General features: G+C 50.0%; 1 protein-coding gene across 2 annotated transcripts in view; it reads left to right on the top strand.

Annotated features, from left to right (window-relative positions):
* LOC143770331 (uncharacterized) overlaps window positions 1-27084 on the top strand; it is a 600942-nt gene that overhangs the window by 93871 nt on the left and 479987 nt on the right. The gene's annotated exons all lie outside the window — the stretch shown is intronic.

Here is a 27084-nt window from a genome sequence, read left to right as displayed (position 1 = left end):
GCCACAGCCGCGGCGTGAAGACCAGAAGAGGACGTCATGGAATAAAGATGGGAGGCTCCAGAGCGGACCGGAGACACCCATCCGACCTGACCGCACCGGGACCGCCCCTGGGTGAGTTTAATCTAACATCTTTTTCTCCTCTTTTTGGTAACATCAGGGGCTTATCTACAGCATTACAGAATGCTGTAGATAAGCCCCTGATGACGGTAGGCTTACCTCACCATCGATTTTGGGGGTGACAGGTTTCCTTTAATAGCTGTCTACAAATATATGTAGGGATGTCACAGTGTAGAAGGATCATCCTTATTCTCACTTGCACAAGGAACCACAAGAAGCAATGGAATGAAACTGAAAAGGAGAAGATACAGATTAGATATTAGAAAAAATTTTTGACAATGAGGATGATCAATGAGTGGAACAGGCTGCTACGAGAGGCGGTGAGTACTGCCTCAATGGAAGTCTTCAAACAAAGGCTGGACAGACATCTGTCTGAGATGGTTTAGTGAATCCTGCATTGAGCAGGGGGTTGGACATGATGACCCTTGAGGTTCCTTCCAACTCTAACATTCTATGATAAATACAGTGAAACTTAGAAACAAAATGAAAGTATTAAATAAATACTTAAATAAATACTTAAATAAAGTATTAAATACACATATTTGATATCACTACATCCGTAAAAGCTAATTTCTCAAAATATAGAATTAATTAATCCGATCGGTAAACACTGTAAACAAAAAACAAATTAAAACCTCCAAAATTGATTTTTTTAAGTCACCGCAATGTCATTAAAAAAGGTTGTAAAAAGCAATTGAAATTTCATAGCTATCCCAAAATAGTATAAATAAAAACTTTGCTTCAACCCATAAACAATGAGTTCTCATACGGCTCCACCAACCAAAAAGTGACAACGTTATGGATCTCAGAAAATGGCCATAATCAAAAACATTTTTCTTACAAATGTAACAATTTTTTCACCACCATCACAATTAAAAAGGTAGGCAAATTTGGTATCACTGTAATTGTACTGATGAGGAGAATAATAATGTCAGGTTATTTTACAATAAATGCTGGAAAAACACTGTCAGAATTGTCTTTTTTTTAAATTTGATCTCATTTGCATTTTTTTCCTATTTTCAGCACTTTACATGAAAGGTATAATTCAAAACAACATTTTATCCTGGAAGAAAACAAGCCCTTGTACAGCTATGTAGGTGGAAAAATAAAATTATGAGAAAAGCGAAAAAGCAAAAAAAAACATTGGTCGGAGCTACATTCCAAAAAAGCAAAATAGTAATAGCCAAAAATGCTATATTTTTATCAAAAGACATCCACTATTCCTCCACTAAAAATGCAATGCAAAGCAATCAAAACATTTGATGTATCTAAAAATGGTACCAGAAAAACAACAGCTCAGCATGCAATAGAACAAGTCCTCACTCAGCTTCATCAAAGAAAATGTAGAATACTGAGTCATAGGACAGCGTAAAATCAATAATGGCTGCTGCATTTCACAGAACCATAGAGAGTGTAGCTCGAAGATGTTCTCCCCGCATTGCTCTAGTTGTTTGACAGAGCTCTCCCACGTCTGTACATAAGGAGGTGTAAGGTTCTAGCAGGAACGCGGGATGCAGTGATGGACGAGGAGTCAGAGCAACAGGTTTATTTACAGGGGAGTACTTCACGCAGGGAGAAAAAGGGTTAAACAGTAATTTGGAACAAAATAAACGGCAGTTCGTTATTTGGGGAGATTATTTAATACTAGCTGGCAGCCCGATTCTAAAGAATCGGGAGTCTAGAATCCATATATACTTTATTTATTCAAATGTAAGAATAATACAATTAATAAATAATAGTAAGAAAGAACAAAAAATGGCTGCACTCACCAGCTCTTGACAATTCTTGTTATTTAAGGTACAGTTACACAGGATCCATGAACATGCTTATGAGGGGAGTGATGAAAGACATCAGACAACAACTTTGCGTGTTGTGGCAAATGCCACAACAACGGTTCTTTGCTTAAGAACAATAATGTAAATAATAAATAATATGTATCAATAACTATGTATATTGGTATGTTCTTTCTTGGCACAAATTGCAGGAAGTAGTATTCTAGGCAATTATATATTAGATGGGCATTTCCTGAAGGAAATACATGGTGCTTGAACAGCGCTACCAGCTTTACAGCAGCACTTTTCACACACGGGACTGGGGGGCGCGCTTACTTTTGCACCCGGGGCCGGGGGCACGCTTACTTTTGCACCCGGGGGCGCACTTACTTTTGCACCCAGGGGCGCACTTACTTTTGCACCCGGGGGCGCACTTACTTTTGCACCCGGGTGCGCACTTACTTTTGCACCCGGGGGCGCACTTACTTTTGGGGCCGCACTTACTTTTGGTGGGCGGGGCTCCTCGGCCTCCGATTTGGTTGGTGGGGCCCCTCGTCCTCCGATTTGGTGGGTGGGGACCCTCGGCCTCCGATTTGGTGGGCGGGGACCGGCCTCCGATTTGGTGGGTGGGGACCCTCGGCCTCCGATTTGGTGGGCGGGGACCCTCGACCTCCGATTTGGTGGGCGGGGACACTCGGCCTCCGCTTTGGTGGGCGGGGCCCCTCGGCCTCCGATTTGGTGGGCGGGGTCCCTCTGCCTCCGATTTGGTGGGCGGGGACCCTCGGCCTCCGCTTTGGTTGGCGGGGCCCCACGGCCTCCGATTTGGTGGGCGGGGTCCCTCTGCCTCCGCTTTGGTGGGCGGGGCCGCTCGGCCTTCGATTTGGTTGGTGGGGCCCCTCGGCCTCCGATTTGGTGGGCGGGGCCCCTTATCCTCCGATTTGGTGGGCGGGGACCCTCGGCCTCCGATTTGGTGGGCGGGGCCCCTCGGCCTTCGATTTGGTGGGCGGGGCCCCTCGGCCTCCGATTTGGTTGGCGGGGCCCCTCGGCCTCCGATTTGGTGGGCAGGGACCCTTGGCCTCCGATTTGGTGGGCGGGGCCCCTTGGCCTCCGATGTGGTGGGCGGGGCCCCTCGGCCTCCGATTTGGTGGGCGGGGCTCCTCGGCCTCCGATTTGGTTGGCGGAGCCCCTCGGCCTCCGATTTGGTTGGCGGGGCCCCTCGGCCTCCGATTTGGTGGGCGGGGACTCTCGGCCTCCGATTTGGTGGGCGGGGACCCTCGGCCTCCGATTTGGTGGGCGGGGCCCCTCGGCCTCCGGTTTGGTTGGCGGGGCCCCTCGGCCTCCGATTTGGTGGGCGGGGACCCTCGGCCTCCGATTTGGTGGGCGGGGCCCCTTGGCCTCCGATTTGGTTGGTGGGGCCCCTCGGCCTCCGATTTGGTGGGCGGGGACCCTCGGCCTCCGATTTGGTGGGCGGGGACCCTCGGCCTCTGATTTGGTGGGCGGGGACCCTCGGCCTCCGATTTGGTGGGCGGGGACCCTCGGCCTCCGATTTGGTGGGCGGGGCCCCTCGGCCTCCTATGTGGTGGGCGGGGCCCCTCGGCCTCCGCTTTGGTGGGTGGGGCCAGGCACCTCGGCCTCCGCTTTGGTGGGCGGGGCCGCTCGGCCTTCGATTTGGTGGGCGGGGCTCCTCGGCCTCCGATTTGGTTGGCGAAGCCCCTCGGCCTCCGATTTGGTTGGCGGGGCCCCTCGGCCTCCGATTTGGTGGGCGGGGACTCTCGGCCTCCGATTTGGTGGGCGGGGACCCTCGGCCTCCGATTTGGTGGGCGGGGACCCTCGGCCTCCGATTTGGTGGGCAGGGACCCTCGGCCTCCGATTTGGTGGTCGGGGACCCTCGGCCTCCGCTTTGGTGGGCGGGGCCCCTCGGCCTCCGATTTGGTGGGCGGGGTCCCTCTGCCTCCGATTTGGTGTGCGGGGACCCTCGGCCTCCGCTTTCGTGGGCGGGGCCCCTCGACCTTCGATTTGGTGGGCGGGGCTCCTCGGCCTCCGATTTGGTTGGTGGGGCCCCTCGGCCTCCAATTTGGTGGGCGGGGACCCTCGGCCTCCGATTTGGTGGGCGGGGACCCTCGACCTTCGATTTGGTGGGCGGGGCTCCTCGGCCTCCGATTTGGTTGGTGGGGCCCCTCGGCCTCCAATTTGGTGGGCGGGGACCCTCGGCCTCCAATTTGGTGGGCGGGGACCCTCGGCCTCCGATTTGGAGGGCGGGGACCCTCGGCCTCCGCTTTGGTGGGTGGGGCCCGTCGGCCTCTGATTTGTTGGGCGGGGCCCCTCGGCCTCCGATTTGGATGGTGTGGACCCTCGGCCTCCGATTTGGTGGGCGGGGCCCCTCGGCCTCCGATTTGGTTGGCGGGGGCCCTCGGCCTCCGATTTGGTGGGCGGGGACTCTCGGCCTCCGATTTGGTGGGCGGGGACCCTCGGCCTCCAATTTGGTGGGCGGGGACCCTCGGCCTCCGATTTGGTGGGCAGGGACCCTCGGCCTCCGATTTGGTGGTCGGGGACCCTCGGCCTCCGATTTGGTTGGCGAAGCCCCTCGGCCTCCGATTTGGTTGGCGGGGCCCCTCGGCCTCCGATTTGGTGGGCGGGGACTCTCGGCCTCCGATTTGGTGGGCGGGGACCCTCGGCCTCCGATTTGGTGGGCGGGGCCCCTCGGCCTCCGATGTGGTGGTCGGGGCCCCTCGGCCTCCGCTTTGGTGGGCGGGGCCGCTCGGCCTTCGATTTGGTGGGCGGGACTCCTCGGCCTCCGATTTGTTTGGCGGGGCCCCTCGGCCTCCGATTTGGTTGGCGGGGCCCCTCGGCCTCCGATTTGGTGTGTGCTCTGCCTGGGGCCACTGTGCTCTGCCTGGGGCCCCATATGCTGCCTGGGGCCCCTGTGCTCTGCCTGGGGCCCCATATGCTGCCTGGGGCCCCTGTGCTCTGCCTGGGGCCCCTGTGCTCTGCCTGGGGCCCCATGTTCTGCCTGGGGCCCCTGTGCTCTGCCTGGGGCCACTGTGCTCTGCCTGGGGCCCCATGTTCTGCCTGGGGCCACTGTGCTCTGCCTGGGGCCCCATAAGCTGCCTGGGGCCCCTGTGCTCTGCCTGGGACCACTGTGCTCTGCCTGGGGCCCCATATGCTGCCTGGGGCCCCTGTGCTCTGCCTGGGGCCACTGTGCTCTGCCTGGGGCCCCATATGCTGCCTGGGGCCACTGTGCTCTGCCTGGGGCCCCATATGCTGCCTGGGGCCCCTGTGCTCTGCCTGGGGCCCCTGTGCTCTGCCTGGGGCCACTGTGCTCTGCCTGGGGCCACTGTGCTCTGCCTGGGGCCCCATATGCTGCCTGGGGCCCCTGTGCTCTGCCTGGGGCCCCATATGCTGCCTGGGGCCCCTGTGCTCTGCCTGGGGCCCCATATGCTGCCTGGGGCCCCTGTGCTCTGCCTGGGGCCCCTGTGCTCTGCCTGGGGCCCCATGTTCTGCCTGGGGCCCTTGTGCTCTGCCTGGGGCCACTGTGCTCTGCCTGGGGCCCCATATGCTGCCTGGGGCCCCTGTGCTCTGCGTGGGGCCCCATATGCTGCCTGGGGCCCCTGTGCTCTGCCTGGGGCCACTGTGCTCTGCCTGGGGCCCCATAGGCTACCTGGGGCCCCTGTGCTCTGCCTGGGACCACTGTGCTCTGCCTGGGGCCCCATATGCTGCCTGGGGCCCCTGTGCTCTGCCTGGGGCCACTGTGCTCTGCCTGGGGCCCCATATGCTGCCTGGGGCCCCTGTGCTCTGCCTGGGTGTAGGACACTGGTGACGTCACTTATCTCCGGACATTAGCTCCGGACATTAGCTCCGGACATTAGCTCCGGACATTATCTCAGGACATTAGCTCCGGACAAAGCCACGGAAGTTGGCACAAATTGCAGGAAGTAGTATTCTAGGCAATTATATATTAGATTGTCCCCAACAGCACTGTATGGTGGCTCTTGGGGCACCATTGACCGCTTGGTCTGCCAGCCCCGCGTCCGTAGACTGCATCCTGCTGACTACGCCAAGTGTAAGCAGGTTTATTTACTTGGGAGTACTCCACACAGGGAGAAAAAGGGTTAAACAGTAATTTGGAACAAAACAAATGGCAGTTCGTTAACATGTATGTCTGAAAGTTCTTAAACTGCAGTTCCTGCTGCAAACTCAATAGCACCTACAATGACGGGCGCAGTGCCTTTGCCAGGATGGTACTGTAGTCACTAGGGTTGAGCGAAACGGGTCGATCATTTTCAAAAGTCGCCGACTTTTGGCTAAGTCGGCGTCTCATGAAACCCGATCCGACCCCTGTGCTTGTCGGCCATGCGGTACGCGACTTTCGCGCCAAAGTCGCGTTTCAATGACGCGAAAAGCGCCATTTCTCAGCCAATGAAGGTGAACGCAGAGTGTGGGCAGCGTGATGACATAGATCCTGGTCCCCACCATCTTAGAGAAGGGCATTGCAGTGATTGGCTTGCTGTCTGCGGCGTCACAGGGGCTATAAAGGGGCGTTCCCGCCGACCGCCATCTTACTGCTGCTGATCTGAGCTTAGGGACAGGTTGCTGCCGCTTCGTCAGAAGCAGGGAGAGCGTTAGGCAGGGTCCACTAACCACCAAACCGCTTGTGCTGCAGCGATTTCCACTGTCCAACACCACCTTCGGTGTGCAGGAACAGTGGAAGCTATTTTTTTTTTTTCCCCTCAGCGCTGTAGCTCATTGGGCTGCCCTAGAAGGCTCCGTGATAGCTGTATTGCTGTGTGTATGCCACTGTGGAAACCAACTGCTTTTTTCAAAGCACATATCCTCTTGTTCCTTTCTGCACAGCTATCTTTTTTGTTTGTCCACACTTTTTATTTAATTTGTGCATCAGTCCACTCCTATTGCTGCCTGCCATACCTGGCTTAGATTACTGCAGGGGGATAGTAATTGTAGGACAGTCCCTGTTTTTTTTTTTTTTTTTTTTTTGTGGGAGATTAAGATTGGCATTTCTGCTACAGTGCCATCCCTGTGTGTGCCATCTCTCACTGAGTGGGCCATAGAAAGCCTATTTATTTTTTCCGTGATTTGTGTTCTAAATTCTACCTCAACACAAAAACACTACATCAATCAGTGGTAGAAAAATATTGGCCTCAGTCAGGGCTTGTGTGCCACAGCTGTGTGTGCTATCTCTCATTCAGTGGGCTATAGAAAGCCTATTTATTTATTTATTTTTTTTCTTATTATTTGGTTTCTAAAGTCTCCCTGAAAAAAAAAAAAAAAAAAAAAACAGTGGGAGAGTAATATTGCCCTTTCAGCTTGTGTGCCAGTCTTGACTCCTGGGTGTGCCACCTCTCTCTCATTCAGTGGGCCATAGAAAGCCTATTTATTTTTTTGGTTTTTTAATATTATTTGGTTTCTAAAGTCTCCCTGAAAATAAAAAAAAAAAAACTTAAAAAAACAGTGGGAGAGTAATATTGCCCTTTCAGCTTGTGTGCCAGTCTTGACTCCTGGGTGTGCCACCTCTCTCATTCAGTGGGCCATAGAAAGCCTATTTTTTTTTTTTTTTAAATTTTATTGGGTTTCTAAAGTCTCCCTTAAAAAACAAAAAATACATAAAAAAACAGTGGGAGAGTAATATTGCCCTTTCAGCTTGTGTGCCAGTCTTGACTCCTGGGTGTGCCACCTCTCTCATTCAGTGGGCCATAGAAAGCATTTTTTTTTTTTTCCTTGATTTGTGTTCTAAAATCTACCTCAACACAAAAACACTACATCAATCAGTGGGAGAAAAATATTGGCCTCAGTCAGGGCTTGTGTGCCACTGCTGTGTGTGCTATCTCTCATTCAGTGGGCTATAGAAAGCCTATTTATTTATTTTTTTTTTTTCTTATTATTTGGTTTCTAAAGTCTCCCTGAAAAAAAAAAAAAAAAAAACAAAACAGTGGGAGAGTAATATTGCCCTTTCAGCTTGTGTGCCAGTCTTGACTCCTGGGTGTGCCACCTCTCTCTCATTCAGTGGGCCATAGAAAGCCTATTTATTTTTTTGGTTTTTTTAATATTATTTGGTTTCTAAAGTCTCCCTGAAAATAAAAAAAAAAAAACTTAAAAAAACAGTGGGAGAGTAATATTGCCCTTTCAGCTTGTGTGCCAGTCTTGACTCCTGGGTGTGCCACCTCTCTCATTCAGTGGGCCATAGAAAGTCTATTTATTTTTTTTTTTAAATATTATTGGGATTCTAAAGTCTCCCTTAAAAAACAAAAAATACATAAAAAAACAGTGGGAGAGTAATATTGCCCTTTCAGCTTGTGTGCCAGTCTTGACTCCTGGGTGTGCCACCTCTCTCATTCAGTGGGCCATAGAAAGCATTTTTTTTTTTCCCTTGATTTGTGTTCTAAAATCTACCTCAACACAAAAACACTACATCAATCAGTGGGAGAAAAATATTGGCCTCAGTCAGGGCTTGTGTGCCACTGCTGTGTGTGCTATCTCTCATTCAGTGGGCTATAGAAAGCCTATTTATTTATTTATTTTCTTATTATTTGGTTTCTAAAGTCTCCCTGAAAAAAAAAAAAAACAGTGGGAGAGTAATATTGCCCTTTCAGCTTGTGTGCCAGTCTTGACTCCTGGGTGTGCCACCTCTCTCTCATTCAGTGGGCCATAGAAAGCCTATTTATTTTTTTGGTTTTTTTAATATTATTTGGTTTCTAAAGTCTCCCTGAAAATAAAAAAAAAAAAACTTAAAAAAACAGTGGGAGAGTAATATTGCCCTTTCAGCTTGTGTGCCAGTCTTGACTCCTGGGTGTGCCACCTCTCTCATTCAGTGGGCCATAGAAAGCCTATTTATTTATTTTTTTAAATATTATTGGGTTTCTAAAGTCTCCCTTAAAAAACAAAAAATACATAAAAAAACAGTGGGAGAGTAATATTGCCCTTTCAGCTTGTGTGCCAGTCTTGACTCCTGGGTGTGCCACCTCTCTCATTCAGTGGGCCATAGAAAGCATTTTTTTTTTTTTCCTTGATTTGTGTTCTAAAATCTACCTCAACACAAAAACACTACATCAATCAGTGGGAGAAAAATATTGGCCTCAGTCAGGGCTTGTGTGCCACTGCTGTGTGTGCTATCTCTCATTCAGTGGGCTATAGAAAGCCTATTTATTTATTTTATTTTTTTTCTTATTATTTGGTTTCTAAAGTCTCCCTGAAAAAAAAAAAAAAAAAAAAAAACAGTGGGAGAGTAATATTGCCCTTTCAGCTTGTGTGCCAGTCTTGACTCCTGGGTGTGCCACCTCTCTCTCATTCAGTGGGCCATAGAAAGCCTATTTATTTTTTTGGTTTTTTTAATATTATTTGGTTTCTAAAGTCTCCCTGAAAATAAAAAAAAAAAAACTTAAAAAAACAGTGGGAGAGTAATATTGCCCTTTCAGCTTGTGTGCCAGTCTTGACTCCTGGGTGTGCCACCTCTCTCATTCAGTGGGCCATAGAAAGCCTATTTATTTTTTTTTTAAAATATTATTGGGTTTCTAAAGTCTCCCTTAAAAAACAAAAAATACATAAAAAACAGTGGGAGAGTAATATTGCCCTTTCAGCTTGTGTGCCAGTCTTGACTCCTGGGTGTGCCACCTCTCTCATTCAGTGGGCCATAGAAAGCATTTTTTTTTTTTCCTTGATTTGTGTTCTAAAATCTACCTCAACACAAAAACACTACATCAATCAGTGGGAGAAAAATATTGGCCTCAGTCAGGGCTTCTGTGCCACTGCTGTGTGTGCTATCTCTCATTCAGTCGGCTATAGAAAGCCTATTTATTTATTTATTTTTTTTCTTATTATTTGGTTTCTAAAGTCTCCCTGAAAAAAAAAAAAAAAAAAAACAGTGGGAGAGTAATATTGCCCTTTCAGCTTGTGTGCCAGTCTTGACTCCTGGGTGTGCCACCTCTCTCTCATTCAGTGGGCCATAGAAAGCCTATTTATTTTTTTGGTTTTTTTAATATTATTTGGTTTCTAAAGTCTCCCTGAAAATAAAAAAAAAAAAACTTAAAAAAACAGTGGGAGAGTAATATTGCCCTTTCAGCTTGTGTGCCAGTCTTGACTCCTGGGTGTGCCACCTCTCTCATTCAGTGGGCCATAGAAAGCCTATTTATTTTTTTTTTAAAATATTATTGGGTTTCTAAAGTCTCCCTTAAAAAACAAAAAATACATAAAAAAACAGTGGGAGAGTAATATTGCCCTTTCAGCTTGTGTGCCAGTCTTGACTCCTGGGTGTGCCACCTCTCTCATTCAGTGGGCCATAGAAAGCATTTTTTTTTTTTCCCTTGATTTGTGTTCTAAAATCTACCTCAACACAAAAACACTACATCAATCAGTGGTAGAAAAATATTGGCCTCAGTCAGGGCTTGTATACCACTGCTGTGTGTGCCATCTCTCACTGAGTGGGCCATAGAAAGCCTATTTATTTTTTCCGTGATTTGTGTTCTAAATTCTACCTCAACACAAAAACACTACATCAATCAGTGGTAGAAAAATATTGGCCTCAGTCAGGGCTTGTGTGCCACAGCTGTGTGTGCTATCTCTCATTCAGTGGGCTATAGAAAGCCTATTTATTTATTTATTTTTTTTCTTATTATTTGGTTTCTAAAGTCTCCCTGAAAAAAAAAAAAAAAAAAAAAACAGTGGGAGAGTAATATTGCCCTTTCAGCTTGTGTGCCAGTCTTGACTCCTGGGTGTGCCACCTCTCTCTCATTCAGTGGGCCATAGAAAGCCTATTTATTTTTTTGGTTTTTTTAATATTATTTGGTTTCTAAAGTCTCCCTGAAAATAAAAAAAAAAAAACTTAAAAAAACAGTGGGAGAGTAATATTGCCCTTTCAGCTTGTGTGCCAGTCTTGACTCCTGGGTGTGCCACCTCTCTCATTCAGTGGGCCATAGAAAGCCTATTTTTTTTTTTTTTTTTAATATTATTGGGTTTCTAAAGTCTCCCTTAAAAAACAAAAAATACATAAAAAAACAGTGGGAGAGTAATATTGCCCTTTCAGCTTGTGTGCCAGTCTTGACTCCTGGGTGTGCCACCTCTCTCATTCAGTGGGCCATAGAAAGTCTATTTATTTTATTTTTTTAAATATTATTGGGATTCTAAAGTCTCCCTTAAAAAACAAAAAATACATAAAAAAACAGTGGGAGAGTAATATTGCCCTTTCAGCTTGTGTGCCAGTCTTGACTCCTGGGTGTGCCACCTCTCTCATTCAGTGGGCCATAGAAAGCATTTTTTTTTTTTCCTTGATTTGTGTTCTAAAATCTACCTCAACACAAAAACACTACATCAATCAGTGGGAGAAAAATATTGGCCTCAGTCAGGGCTTGTGTGCCACTGCTGTGTGTGCTATCTCTCATTCAGTGGGCTATAGAAAGCCTATTTATTTATTTTTTTTTTTTCTTATTATTTGGTTTCTAAAGTCTCCCTGAAAAAAAAAAAAAACAGTGGGAGAGTAATATTGCCCTTTCAGCTTGTGTGCCAGTCTTGACTCCTGGGTGTGCCACCTCTCTCTCATTCAGTGGGCCATAGAAAGCCTATTTATTTTTTTGGTTTTTTTAATATTATTTGGTTTCTAAAGTCTCCCTGAAAAAAAAAAAAAAAATAAATTAGGTGGGAGATTAATATTGACATTAGTGCTTGAGTGACAGTCCTGCGTGTGTGTCATCTCTGTGATTTTGTGCCACAGAAAACAGAGTGTGTAACATTGTGCCTGATTTTCCTTGTGGTCTCACCAACCTGTTAAGGGATATTGAAATCATACTGAAGTTATAGCTCACCGTGTAAGTTGTTTGACAGCAACAAATAAAGTTACTTTGGTTAAGATTTTAAAACAATGAGGAAGTCTGGTGCAAGAGGTCGTCGTGGGCGTTCATTGTCAGCTGGTAATGATGGTAGTGGTAGTGGAGCATCAGGTGGTCGTGGGGATAAAAATATTCCACCTAAGTCTGGAGCTGTGGAGCCAGTTTCGTCGTCAGGCTACACAAGGCCTCGAACGCTCTCTTTTCTGGGAGTAGGAAAACCGCTTTTAAAGGCGGAGCAGCAACAGCAAGTTTTGGCTTACATTGCAGACTCAGCCTCTAGCTCTTTTGCCTCCTCTTCCGAAACTGGTAAATGTAAAAGCAGCGCGTCGCTTGTGGATGTTCACGGTCAGGGACAAGTCGCTTCCTTGTCCTCCTCAGCAAAAACTACAACAAGAGAGAAGGATGCAGCAGGCGACACAACGGGTCACTCCATGGAGCTCTTTACACATACCGTCCCTGGCTTAGAAAGTGAAACATTTAACAGGCCATGCCCATTACAAGTATATTCTGACATGGAGTGCACTGATGCACAGCCACAGCCAGAGTACTATGCTGCTCCTTTGACTCAGACCACCACATTGCCCTCTCAGGGTACAGATCCACAATCAGACCCTGATGAGACTATGTTGCCCCGCCACGAACGCTATACCACCGACCGACACAGTGACACAGACGAAGTTGCACACGAGCTCGAAGAGGAGGTAATAGATGACCCAGTTATTGACCCCGATTGGCAGCCATTGGGGGAACAGGGTGCAGGCGGCAGTAGTTCAGAAGCGGAGGTGGAGGAGGGGCCGCAGCAGGCATCAACATCGCAACAGGTTCCATCTGCCGGGCCCGTATCTGGCCCAAAACGCGTGTCAAAGCCAAAACCTGTTGGAGGACAGCGTGGCCATCCGGTTAAAGCTCAGTCTGCAATCCCTGAAAAGGGATCCGAGTCTAGGAAGAGTGCAGTCTGGCATTTTTTTAAACAACATCCAACTGATCAGCGCAAAGTCATCTGTCAAAAATGTTCAACTAGCTTAAGCAGAGGTCAGAATCTGAAAAGTCTAAATACTAGTTGCATGCATAGACACTTAACCACCATGCATTTTCAAGCCTGGACTAACTACCAAACATCCCTTAAGGTTGTAGCACCCTCGGCCAATGAAGCTAGTCAGCAACGCAACATCCCTTCCGTCACTGTAAGGCCACCATTTTCCGCACCACCGGCAGTATCTGTGCAGGTTTCTTTGCCAGCCAAAAGCAGTCAGGGTCAGGGAACCACCAGTTTTGTAGGAGGAAATATTGCATCTAGGGCACCGGCGGAAACAATACCGTCTCCAACCGTCTCTCAGTCTGCCATGTACACCGGCACACCCGAAAGTTCCACGATCTCCAGCTCTCCAGTCCAGCTCACAATACATGAGACTCTGGTTAGAAAAAGGAAGTACTTATCCTCGCATCCGCGTACACAGGGTTTTAACGCCCACATAGCTAGACTAATCTCGTTAGAGATGATGCCCTACCGGTTAGTTGAAAGCGAAGCTTTCAAAGCCCTGATGGAGTACGCTGAACCACGATACGAGCTACCCAGTCGACACTTTTTTTCCAGAAAAGCCATCCCAGCCCTGCACCAGCATGTTAAACAGCGCATCGTCCATGCACTCAGGCAATCTGTGAGTACAAAGGTGCACCTGACTACAGATGCATGGACCAGTAGGCATGGCCAGGGACGTTATGTGTCCATCACGGCACACTGGGTGAATGTGGTGGATGCAGGGTCCACAGGCGACATCAATTTAGGGACAGTTGTGCCTAGCCCACGGTCTAGGAAACAGTTGGCTGTAGGCGTTCGCACCCCCTCCTCCTCCTCCTCCTCGTCCTCCTGCAGAAGCTACAGCTCTTCCACAGAACGCAGTCTGCCAACCACTCCATCGGCAGATGACACTGTTGCACACCAGTTGTCCCATTATGGGCCAGCTACTGCCAAGCGTCAGCAGGCTGTATTGGCTATGAAGTGTTTGGGCGACAACAGACACACCGCGGAAGTTCTATCCGAGTTCTTGCAACAAGAAACGCAGTCGTGGCTGGGCACAGTAGATCTTGAGGCAGGCAAGGTAGTGAGTGATAACGGAAGGAATTTCATGGCTGCCATCTCCCTTTCCCAACTGAAACACATTCCTTGCCTGGCTCACACCTTAAACCTGGTGGTGCAGTGCTTATTGAAAACTTATCCTGGGTTCTCCGACCTGCTCCTCAAAGTGCGTGCACTTTGCTCACATATCCGACGTTCGCCTGTACACGCCAGCCGTATGCAGACCTATCAGCGGTCTTTGAACCTTCCCCAGCATCGCCTAATCATAGACGTTGCAACAAGGTGGAACTCAACACTGCACATGCTTCAGAGACTGTGCGAACAGAGGCGTGCTGTTATTTATTTGTGGGAGGATACACGGGCAGGCAGTAGGATGGCAGACATGGAGTTGTCAGGTGTGCAGTGGTCTAAGATACAAGACATGTGTCAAGTCCTTCAGTGTTTTGAGGAATGCACATGGCTGGTTAGTGCAGACAACGCCGTAATAAGCATGAGCATCCCCCTAATGCGTCTGCTGATGCAAAGTTTGACGCACATAAAGGAGCAGGCGTCTGCACCAGAGGAAGAGGAAAGCCTTGATGACAGTCAGCCATTGTCTGGTCAGGGCAGTGTACAGGACGAGGTAGCGGGCGAAGAGGAGGTGGAGGACGAGGAGGATGATGGGGATGAGTATATTTTTAATGCCGAACCTTTCCCGGGGGCACAGGAAATTGGTTGCGTGTCACGGCCGGGTTCTGTTTTTTTGAGGGACACAAGTGACGTAGATTTGCCTGCAACTGCCCCTCAACCAATCACAACCGGAGATTTGACAACTGGAACTTTGGCCCACATGGCGGATTATGCCTTACGTATCCTAAAAAGGGACACACGCATTACGAAAATGATGAACGATGACGATTACTGGTTGGCCTGCCTCCTTGATCCACGCTATAAAGGCAAATTGCAAAATATTATGCCACATGAGAACTTGGAACTAATATTAGCAACCAAACAATCAACTCTTGTTGACCGTTTGCTTCAGGCATTCCCAGCACACAGCGCACGTGATCGTTCTCACACGAGCTCCAGGGGGCAGCAGACTAGGAGTGTTAGGGGTGCACACATCAGAAGTGGCGTTGGACAGAGGGGTTTTCTGACCAGGTTGTGGAGTGATTTTGCTATGACCGCAGACAGGACAGGTACTGCTGCATCAATTGAAAGTGACAGGAGACAACATTTGTCCAGTATGGTTACTAACTATTTTTCATCCCTTATCGATGTTCTCCCTCAACCGTCATTCCCATTTGATTACTGGGCCTCCAAATTAGACACCTGGCCAGAATTGGCAGAATATGCATTGCAGGAGCTTGCTTGCCCGGCAGCAAGTGTCCTATCAGAAAGAGTATTCAGTGCTGCAGGTTCAATATTAACCGAAAAAAGGACTCGTCTGGCTACCCAAAATGTTGACGATCTAACATTCATTAAAATGAACCACAACTGGATTTCGAAATCTTTTGCCCCACCTTGCCCGGCCGACACCTAGCTTTCCTATGAAAAGCTCTTGCCTGTGAATTACTTTTCTAATGTCTAATTTGCTGCAGCTGATTGTACAGCATACGACATGTTTACACCTCCCTAAATGGCAAAACTCCCCACACGGGGCCGTGGTATCGCGACTTGGCGCAAGCACCCGTGAGACTGCTGTTTGTCTGAAGAGGTGGGTGTGCTCGCTTTTGGTTGACGGCATTGCTACTGGGTCCCTCATAGTACAATGTAGTGTCTCTGGCGGTGGTGGTGCGCACCCAACGTCAGACACACCGTTGTAACATGAGGGGCCCTGGGGCGGTCCCGCCGGCCTCAAGAGAGTTCCCCCCTACCCCAGCTCAAAATGTGCTCTACCACGTGCAAAATTATGTCGCATAGCTCCACCAATCTTTAGTCTATTCGCTGACATCATTCAATGTCTGGCACTGACAATACAAATTTGTAGACATCTATGATGCAACTTAAAGTAGTCTGTGTCTGTGTCCTATATTGGCACCATTAAATAGTTACTGCCAAATTACTATGTCAGAAACTCAGTAGATGAGCCCACCCCTGTACCTAAGTATGCCACCTTTTTTTTTGTTTTGGTTGTTTTGCGAGACATTAACATCTATTTATATTTTGGGAGTACTGGGACAGACACTCCTTGCACTACTCCTCCACTCACCACCAAGCTGCCTGTGTATCCATGTAACCGCTGTAAAGCTGCCATGAGCCTATTGTTTGTTATTTTAGGCCTTTGATAGCCTGTCTGCGGTCCCTACTTTAAATACTCCTCCACTGACCACCAAGCTGCCTGCCCGTGTATCCATGTAACCGCTGTAAAACTGCCATAAGCCTATTGTTTGTTATTTTAGGCCTTTGATAGCCTGTCTGCGGTCCCTACTTTAAATACTCCTCCACTGACCACCAAGCTGCCTGCCCGTGTATCCATGTAACCGCTGTAAAGCTGCCATGAGCCTATTGTTTGTTATTTTAGGCCTTTGATAGCCTGTCTGCGGTCCCTACTTTAAATACTCCTCCACTGACCACCAAGCTGCCTGCCCGTGTATCCATGTAACCGCTGTAAAACTGCCATGAGCCTATTGTTTGTTATTTTAGGCCTTTGATAGCCTGTCTGCGGTCCCTACTTTAAATACTCCTCCACTCACCACCAAGCTGCCCGTGTATCCATGTAACCGCTGTAAAACTGCCATGAGCCTATTGTTTGTTATTTTAGGCCTTTGATAGCCTGTCTGCGGTCCCTACTTTAAATACTCCTCCACTGACCACCAAGCTACCTGTGTATCCATGTAACCGCTGTAAAGCTGCCATGAGCCTATTGTTTGTTATTTTAGGCCTTTGATAGCCTGTCTGCGGTCCCTACTTTAAATACTCCTCCACTCACCACCAAGCTGCCCGTGTATCCATGTAACCGCTGTAAAACTGCCATGAGCCTATTGTTTGTTATTTTAGGCCTTTGATAGCCTGTCTGCGGTCCCTACTTTAAATACTCCTCCACTCACCACCAAGCTGCCTGCCTGTGTATCCATGTAACCGCTGTAAAACTGCCATGAGCCTATTGTTTGTTATTTTAGGCCTTTGATAGCCTGTCTGCGGTCCCTACTTTAAATACTCCTCCACTCACCACCAAGCTGCCTGCCCGTGTATCCATGTAACCGCTGTAAAACTGCCATGAGCCTATTGTTTGTTATTTTAGGCCTTTGATAGCCTGTCTGCGGTCCCTACTTTAAATACTCCTCCACTCACCACCAAGCTGCCTGTGTATCCATGTAACCGCTGTAAAACTGCCATGAGCCTATTGTTTGTTATTTTAGGCCTTTGATAGCCTGTCTGCGGTCCCTACTTTAAATACTCCTCCACTCACCACCAAGCTGCCTGTGTATCCATGTAACCGCTGTAAAGCTGCCATGAGCCTATTGTTTGTTATTTTAGGCCTTTGATAGCCTGTCTGCGGTCCCTACTTTAAATACTCCTCCACTGACCACCAAGCTGCCTGCCCGTGTATCCATGTAACCGCTGTAAAACTGCCATGAGCCTATTGTTTGTTATTTTAGGCCTTTGATAGCCTGTCTGCGGTCCCTACTTTAAATACTCCTCCACTGACCACCAAGCTGCCTGCCCGTGTATCCATGTAACCGCTGTAAAACTGCCATGAGCCTATTGTTTGTTATTTTAGGCCTTTGATAGCCTGTCTGCGGTCCCTACTTTAAATACTCCTCCACTCACCACCAAGCTGCCTGCCCGTGTATCCATGTAACCGCTGTAAAACTGCCATGAGCCTATTGTTTGTTATTTTAGGCCTTTGATAGCCTGTCTGCGGTCCCTACTTTAAATACTCCTCCACTGACCACCAAGCTGCCTGCCCGTGTATCCATGTAACCGCTGTAAAACTGCCATGAGCCTATTGTTTGTTATTTTAGGCCTTTGATAGCCTGTCTGCGGTCCCTACTTTAAATACTCCTCCACTCACCACCAAGCTGCCTGTGTATCCATGTAACCGCTGTAAAACTGCCATGAGCCTATTGTTTGTTATTTTAGGCCTTTGATAGCCTGTCTGCGGTCCCTACTTTAAATACTCCTCCACTCACCACCAAGCTGCCTGTGGAGCGCCCCCACACCGCCGCAGGGCCGAGGGGTACCCGGAGCCGGGCCTCTGGGATCTCAGTCCTGGGGTTGTCACGGTGGCTAGACCCGGTCCGTGGCCCTGTCTGTCAGTGGGGGACGTCCGTTGCCAATAGGTGCTGTTAACGGTGGTGTAGCGGTGCAGTTGTGGGGTGCAGGTCGCGGTAAATAACGAGGACACCAGGTTGCAGTCTCTTTACCTCTTTACTGAAGATGTGGGAGACCTCAGTCCAGAGCGCTGTTAACTGGGTTTTCAGAGACCGGCCGGTCCAACGACACATCAGGAGCTCTCTTTACAGGTGGGAATCAGTATCTACCTTCTAGCGCTGTGTGTTGTAGTTCTTCCCTGCTGAGCTCCCGGGATAGTCCTCACAACTGTTTCTTTCTGTCTCTACTGTTCCTTCTCCGTCCTCCAGTTGATATGGTAGGACGCACCCGTATGACGGGGTAGGCCTGGAGTTCTTCCGGGACCCTAGAGTCGCCCCTCTCCCACAGCTGCCTCCGTTGTCTGCTTAGGTGTTAAGTGAGACAGCCAACCTGTAGTTAGCTGCCCTGCCGTGGTTTGCAATGTACTTAAAGTCTCTTACTTGCTCGGCGTTCCGGCCACCGACTGTTTGCGCCTCAGAAGGATGTTGCCTCGGTCTAACAGCAAGACCCCTTCTGGTATTTCTCCTTTTCTGTATTCCCGTTGTTTACTGGTTAGTTCTGCTCTGAGGAGTCTGCCAGGATCCCATCCCTGACAGGTCCTCTCACTAGCTCTTCCCAGCTACTTCTCCCTGTCTTCCTGTCCAACCCCCAGTTTTACCAGAGTTGTGAGGAGTGGCCTACTAGATAGGACCACCCCCCCTGGTGGCCGGAGTGTGAAGTGTGGTGTCAGTGTACCTGGTCAGAGAAACTCCTTAGTGTAATCAGACGTACCATAGCTCCCCATAGTGGCGGAGCCACAGTACTGCAACAACCAGGACTCTGGGGTGCTGCACTCCCCCCCGGTTAAATCCAGTACTCCGGGACTGGGAAAACAAGAACAATAATACATGTTAACAGAAAACACACAGATTTTTGAAATAGCATAACAATTGAACATAACAGAGCTTCCCTTTACGGGAGGTGAGGATTCTTGAACGTTGCGAAAGTTTGGTCATGCACAGTTTATGACTCTCAGTTCAGTGGTTGAAACAGCGGGGACCCCGGGTAAACAAAGGGGCCCCCCTTGTGGAAGTTTTTGAGCAATTCACCGTCCATTACTCTAGTGTCCATTTAAAAACCTGTAACAAAAGGATATGCATACAAACATTTTCAATTACATAGCAGCCCTATCAATACCTCCAAGTTTTGTAGCGGAGGGGAGTTTGATTTTGAGTGCTGCGTGTGGACCTTCGCAGCGCAGGGGTTGCTATTGGCCTAACAGGGCCCGCTATGCTTGCTACCGCTGGTGTAGTGCGCTGTCTTCTAACTACACTTCTAGTGAGTCTGGGTAGCACTGGCAGGTTGGGGCTCTCAGAGCTGCTGCTATCAACAGTGGGTACGGCAGGCTCACTGATAGCAGAGGGAGGATTTGCCGGTTCAACGGTTGGCATGGCTTCTTCAGGCAAGGCTTGTTGAGGTTGCGGGACCGGATGATCTGGTACCACCGTTGTTTCTGGTGGGTCCGGCTGTGGAAACGTTAGAACAGGTACCGCGATGGCCTGATTTATCTGAGTCCAGGACTGGGGAAAGTCACCAAGGACAGTATGGAACATCTTCTCCTTTTCCACCGGCGGGGAGATTTCTGGGGCCGTGCCCCTCTCTTTTAACTTATCGGGGCAGACCTTAAGGTGATCCCTGGATACCGCTGTCGAGGTCTCCCCTCTGTCCTTGCTGATGAGACAGACCTTAGTGTTGTCGAAGTCGGATGGCAAAATGGTATACGGTTCCGCTTCCCATTGGTCATCAAGCTTGTGTAACCTCCTCTTTCGTTTAAGCACTTGCTCACCAGGTGACAGGGGAATCGCAGGAGCGTGTTGATTGTAGTCCCTTTCTTGTTTCTGCCTAGCCTGGGCGAGACTTCTCTCCACACACTCCTGTACTTCGCGGTATCTTCGCTGCCTTTCTGTATCCCAATCTGCCTCCGGCGAGGTATCTTCGGGTACTAGGACCCCCATGTCCAAATCAACGGGTAACCGACTAGACCTTCCTCGCATCAGGTACGCTGGAGTACAGTTGGTGGAACTTACTGGGATGTGGTTGTACATATCCACCAAGTCAGGCAACTTTGTCGGCCACAGGTTCCGTTCCTCCACAGGCAAGGTCTTCAATAAATCGATTACTACTTGGTTCATCTTCTCGCACATCCCGTTGGTTTGGGGGTGGTACGGTGTAGTTCTGATCTTCTTACACCCGTACAACTGGCAGAATTCTTGGAACACTTCCGCTTCGAATGCAGGCCCCTGATCGGTCAGTACTTTCTCTGGGTAGCCATGGGGTCTACAAAAGTGCTGCTGGAAGGCCCTGGCGGCAGTCCTAGCTGTTAGATCCTTGACAGGCACAACCACCAAAAACCTGGAGTAGTGGTCCACGATGGTAAGGGCGTAGATATAGCCCGACCGGCTAGGCGTCAGCTTCACATGATCCAGCGCGACCAGTTCGAGCGGCCGTTTGGTGATGATAGGCCGCAGGGGAGCCCGTTGACTGTCACGGTCCTTCCTTCGCAGACTACACGGACCACACTCTCGACACCACTTCTCAATGGTCCTCTTTATGCCAATCCAATAGAACCTCCCTCGGAGCAGCTTCTCCAGCTTCCTCCATCCGAAGTGTCCGGCTCCATCATGGTAGGCTCCCAGAACCATGGGCGCATCTCGCCTTGGCACCACTATCTGCCACACCAATTTATGAGTACGTGGGTCGATGCTCCTCCTGCACAACTTGCCATCATGGATAAACAGTTTGCTTCTCCCCTTCCACAGCTGTTGAGTTTCTTGTGGATCATCTGGGCCAGGGTGCAACCCAGCCTGCGTCAAGAGTTCCTTCACCTGACGGACCGCGGGGTCACTGTCCTGGGTTTCTGCCCATCCGTGGTGGGGCAGGGGATTCAACGTGGCATCCGGTTGGTTCTTGTGCCTGTTCTTCACATGGTGAGAGTTCTGAGTGGCTTTGGGGCGATGGAAGGCAGGCAGCTCCACCTCTTCAAGTGCCTCCGGGTCTTCTCCCACTTCTGGTAGATTGGGCATTCGGGACAGAGCATCGGCATTGGCATTCTGGTGTCCTGCCCGATATTTGATGGTGAAATCATAGTTGGACAGCCGGGCCATCCACCGCTGTTCCAAAGCCCCGAGTTTGGCAGTACCCAGATGCATTAGCGGATTGTTGTCCGTGAAGACGGTGAATTTCGCGGAGGCCAGGTAGTGCTTAAACCTCTCTGTCACTGCCCAGACGAGGGCCAGGAATTCCAGCTTAAAGGAACTATAGTTGTCAGGGTTCCTTTCCGTGGGATGGAGTTTCCTGCTGGCGTAAGCGATCACCCTTTCTTTGCCGTTCTGAACCTGGGATAGCACGGCTCCTAATCCCACATTACTGGCATCTGTGTACAGCACAAACGGTTGATCGTATTCGGGGTAAGCCAGTATCTCTTCTCCCGTCAGTGCCGACTTCAAACAGGTGAAGGATTCCTCCAGCTCTTCGTTCCAATCAAAGGGGGTTTTCCTCCCCTTGGTCTTCTTTGGTTGGCCCACCAGCAGATTTTGCAAGGGTGCGGCCTTCTTGGTGAAATCCTTAATGAATCTCCGATAGTAACCTACCAACCCGAGGAACTGCCGGACTTCGTGGAGGTCACTAGGCTTTGGCCAGTCCTTGATCACTGTGACCTTGTCGGGGTCTGGGGCCACTCCTTCAGCGCTCACCACATGGCCCAGGTACTGCACTTTAGGTTTGAGCAGATGACACTTGGACGGTTTCACTTTTAAGCCGAATTTGGACAGGGCTTCGAACACCTCGGCCAGGTGCTTCAGATGGTCTTCGTAGGTCTTAGAGAAGACAATGACATCATCCAAATACAGCAGCACAGTTTCAAAGTTCATGTGTCCTAGGCAGCACTCCATCATCCTCTGGAACGTTCCTGGAGCATTGCACAGTCCGAAGGGCATGTAGTTGAACTCGCAGAGACCCATTGGTGTCGTGAAGGCCGTCTTCTCCTTGTCCGCCTCCGCTACAGGAACCTGCCAGTACCCACTGGTGAGATCTAAGGTAGAGAAGTAGTTAGCAGATTTTAAAGCAGCCAGAGATTCCTCTATCCTGGGCAGTGGGTATGCGTCCTTATGTGTAATGCGATTCAACTGCCTGTAATCAACACACATCCTCATTGTACCATCTTTCTTTTTAACGAGGACTAACGGAGCTGCACAGGGGCTACAGCTGTCTCTCACCACCCCAGCCTCCTTCATTTCCCGCAACATGTCCTTGGCACACTGGTAATGAGCTGGGGGTACAGGGCGATATCTCTCTTTTATGGGTCGATGATCTCCCGTGGGGATGTGATGTTGGATCCCTTTCACCTGCCCAAAATCTGAGGGGTGTTTGCTGAATACCTGCTCGTACTCGTGTACCACCCTGTAAGCCCCCTGTATTTGATGAGACGGGGTGGAGTCAGTGCCCACATGCAGTTCCCGACACCAGTCTTTCGAGTGCTCTGCAGAACCTTTGTTCTCCGCCACGTTTGACGGGACCAAGGGTTCAGGTGTCTGTATTACACTATTATTGACAGTGAACAATTTGGCGAGCGTGGTATACTTGGTTAGGTGGACCTCTTCCTCCCCACAATTGAGGACACGTACGGGCACTCTCCCCTGTCGGACGTCAACCACCCCCCGGGCTGTCAGAACAGTAGGCCTATTGTCTGAATATACAGGTTCCACCAAGGCCTGGTAGTCCTTACCCCTGAGGCCTATGGCTGCTCGACACCATATTAACATTTCACTCTTGGGAGGTATCGCGATGGGGTTTGAATCACTTACAGTGACACGACCAATCTCACCACCAGTCAGCTCTACCTGCTGTCTCTGCATCAGAGCTCTGATTTCCTTCTGCAGGGCACGTTGCTCACTGTGGCCAGCGTTTTCTGCCACCTGTTGCAACAAAACAATCACTTCTGCAAGACAATTTTCTATAACATTAGTACCAAGAGTCATCATGGGATTACATTCTCGACGATCAATATCTACAATCACAATCCCTTGGGCTTTCAATTCCACCCGCCCCAATTTGATGGTGACCTCCTTATACCCCACTTGTGGCAACGGCTGACCATTACTGGCGATTATGGTGAAATCATCGTCAGGGCCACGAGTAATATCAGCGTCCTCCCAATACCGTTTGTAGAGCACGTAAGGTATAGTCATCACCTGAGAACCGGTGTCCAGCAAAGCATTCAAGGGGATTCCATCAATCACTACAGGGAGAACTGGTCGTCCTCCAATATACTTGGTTCTCCAATGCTGCGGGCCTGACCGTCCTACTCCTGGGGGTTGGCCCTTTGCCCCAGGGGTTGCTCGTTTAAAGGACAGTACCTTGCAAGATGGCCCACCTGGTGACAGCGGCGGCAGATGGGTCGTCCATCCTGGTGGAAGCGATCGTCGGGCCGGCTCCTGGTCGGCGGAGTCCTCCTCTGTCACATCCAAGGGACATCCTCCGGGCTGGAAGCCAACTGGATCTTCTCTTTGGGGGCCTCCTGTAGGGACTGCACCGTCCGGGCCAGGGCAGCAACGCTCTTGGTTAGCTCTTGCATCTGGAGACGGAGTCCTGCAGGGGAGTCATCCTCGAAGCTCTGGGCGTCGGCCTCCGCGGCAACTGGGGTATCCGATGCCACCTCCTGGTGGTAGGTGAGAGCGGGGCGCCTGGGTGGCACTGCGCGGCTGGGCTGCCGCTCCTGCAATGCCTGGATAGCTTTATCTTTAAACTGCGCAAAAGTCAAGTCTGGATTTTGCATGGTCAGGAAGTGCAATTGGCCCCGCTGGTGACTGCACAGGAGCCCCTCGATGAACCGCTCCTTCAGGATTTTATCCTCATCCTGCATGCTGCCGGGGTCACTCTGCTTAATGGCCCGCATCGCTTCCTGGAGATTAAGGGCATAGTCCCGTAAGCTATCCTGCGACCTCTGTTTGCATCCATAGAAAGTCAGTTTAATCTCTGTGGCAGTGCGAGTATCAAAGGTGGCTTTAAGCTTGGCAAAAATCTGTTGTGCAGTTCCTTTATCCTCAGCGGGCCAGGATTTCACTTCTCTCAGAGCCGCCCCAAAGAGTTGACCGGTTATCATATGGACCTTCTGAGGCTCGGTTAGGGGATAGAACTCGAGTAGGCTGCAGAGCCCTTCTTTAAAGTCAGTGAATGTATGCGCCTCCCCAGAGTATCGTGGGAGCCAGGTCGCTCCGGGCAGGTAGGGCATGGAGAAGGGCATTATGGCTTTTGCGTTAGCGGCGGTGTCCGACTGGCTGATGGGGGCAGCGGGCTCTGCGGCAGCCAGTGGCGGTGTTAGGGCCGCGGCTTCGCCCGCTGCGGGGACCGGAGCTGCCCCTGCGTCCGCGGCTGCGACCGCCACCTCCTCTCCTCCCGACTCGGACATGGCCGTCCCTTCCTCCCACTAACCTGCTGGAGGTCGGAGTTCCTCTTCCGGGATTGGCGTCTCACCGCGCTTTCCGTTCCGCGCTTCTTTTGGCCGATCCCGCCCACGTAGCTAAGGCTCCTCCCTCCGCGCGCGGCAATGGCGAATTTTGGCGGTAACTTTCCGCGGCAAGCAGTAGCACACAGTTCTCTCAATAAAGTACAGTAAATCACAGTCTCTAGGCACACATGACCTGATTCTTTAGGCTTAAGTAGATCCTGTTCGTGACGCCAAGTTGGAGCGCCCCCACACCGCCGCAGGGCCGAGGGGTACCCGGAGCCGGGCCTCTGGGATCTCAGTCCTGGGGTTGTCACGGTGGCTAGACCCGGTCCGTGGCCCTGTCTGTCAGTGGGGGACGTCCGTTGCCAATAGGTGCTGTTAACGGTGGTGTAGCGGTGCAGTTGTGGGGTGCAGGTCGCGGTAAATAACGAGGACACCAGGTTGCAGTCTCTTTACCTCTTTACTGAAGATGTGGGAGACCTCAGTCCAGAGCGCTGTTAACTGGGTTTTCAGAGACCGGCCGGTCCAACGACACATCAGGAGCTCTCTTTACAGGTGGGAATCAGTATCTACCTTCTAGCGCTGTGTGTTGTAGTTCTTCCCTGCTGAGCTCCCGGGATAGTCCTCACAACTGTTTCTTTCTGTCTCTACTGTTCCTTCTCCGTCCTCCAGTTGATATGGTAGGACGCACCCGTATGACGGGGTAGGCCTGGAGTTCTTCCGGGACCCTAGAGTCGCCCCTCTCCCACAGCTGCCTCCGTTGTCTGCTTAGGTGTTAAGTGAGACAGCCAACCTGTAGTTAGCTGCCCTGCCGTGGTTTGCAATGTACTTAAAGTCTCTTACTTGCTCGGCGTTCCGGCCACCGACTGTTTGCGCCTCAGAAGGATGTTGCCTCGGTCTAACAGCAAGACCCCTTCTGGTATTTCTCCTTTTCTGTATTCCCGTTGTTTACTGGTTAGTTCTGCTCTGAGGAGTCTGCCAGGATCCCATCCCTGACAGGTCCTCTCACTAGCTCTTCCCAGCTACTTCTCCCTGTCTTCCTGTCCAACCCCCAGTTTTACCAGAGTTGTGAGGAGTGGCCTACTAGATAGGACCACCCCCCCTGGTGGCCGGAGTGTGAAGTGTGGTGTCAGTGTACCTGGTCAGAGAAACTCCTTAGTGTAATCAGACGTACCATAGCTCCCCATAGTGGCGGAGCCACAGTACTGCAACAACCAGGACTCTGGGGTGCTGCACCTGTGTATCCATGTAACCGCTGTAAAGCTGCCATGAGCCTATTGTTTGTTATTTTAGGCCTTTGATAGCCTGTCTGCGGTCCCTACTTTAAATACTCCTCCACTCACCACCAAGCTGCCCGTGTATCCATGTAACCGCTGTAAAACTGCCATGAGCCTATTGTTTGTTATTTTAGGCCTTTGATAGCCTGTCTGCGGTCCCTACTTTAAATACTCCTCCACTGACCACCAAGCTGCCTGTGTATCCATGTAACCGCTGTAAAGCTGCCATGAGCCTATTGTTTGTTATTTTAGGCCTTTGATAGCCTGTCTGCGGTCCCTACTTTAAATACTCCTCCACTGACCACCAAGCTGCCTGCCCGTGTATCCATGTAACCGCTGTAAAACTGCCATGAGCCTATTGTTTGTTATTTTAGGCCTTTGATAGCCTGTCTGCGGTCCCTACTTTAAATACTCCTCCACTGACCACCAAGCTGCCTGCCCGTGTATCCATGTAACCGCTGTAAAACTGCCATAAGCCTATTGTTTGTTATTTTAGGCCTTTGATAGCCTGTCTGCGGTCCCTACTTTAAATACTCCTCCACTGACCACCAAGCTGCCTGCCCGTGTATCCATGTAACCGCTGTAAAGCTGCCATGAGCCTATTGTTTGTTATTTTAGGCCTTTGATAGCCTGTCTGCGGTCCCTACTTTAAATACTCCTCCACTCACCACCAAGCTGCCCGTGTATCCATGTAACCGCTGTAAAACTGCCATGAGCCTATTGTTTGTTATTTTAGGCCTTTGATAGCCTGTCTGCGGTCCCTACTTTAAATACTCCTCCACTGACCACCAAGCTGCCTGTGTATCCATGTAACCGCTGTAAAGCTGCCATGAGCCTATTGTTTGTTATTTTAGGCCTTTGATAGCCTGTCTGCGGTCCCTACTTTAAATACTCCTCCACTCACCACCAAGCTGCCCGTGTATCCATGTAACCGCTGTAAAACTGCCATGAGCCTATTGTTTGTTATTTTAGGCCTTTGATAGCCTGTCTGCGGTCCCTACTTTAAATACTCCTCCACTCACCACCAAGCTGCCCGTGTATCCATGTAACCGCTGTAAAACTGCCATGAGCCTATTGTTTGTTATTTTAGGCCTTCGAAGCCTGTCTGCGGTCCCTCCTTCCACTAGGCCTCCACTGACCAGACCACTGCTGCCCGTGTACCCCTGGAACCAATTTTAAAGTGCCTACAGCCAGCCCATTTTATTGTGTTAGGCCTTCGAAGCCTGTCTGC

Source organism: Ranitomeya variabilis, chromosome 1, assembly GCF_051348905.1.
Source record: "Ranitomeya variabilis isolate aRanVar5 chromosome 1, aRanVar5.hap1, whole genome shotgun sequence".
NCBI lineage: Eukaryota > Metazoa > Chordata > Amphibia > Anura > Dendrobatidae > Ranitomeya > Ranitomeya variabilis.
The sequence above is the reverse complement of the archived record's forward strand: the minus strand, read 5'-3'. Positions and strand labels throughout refer to the sequence as shown.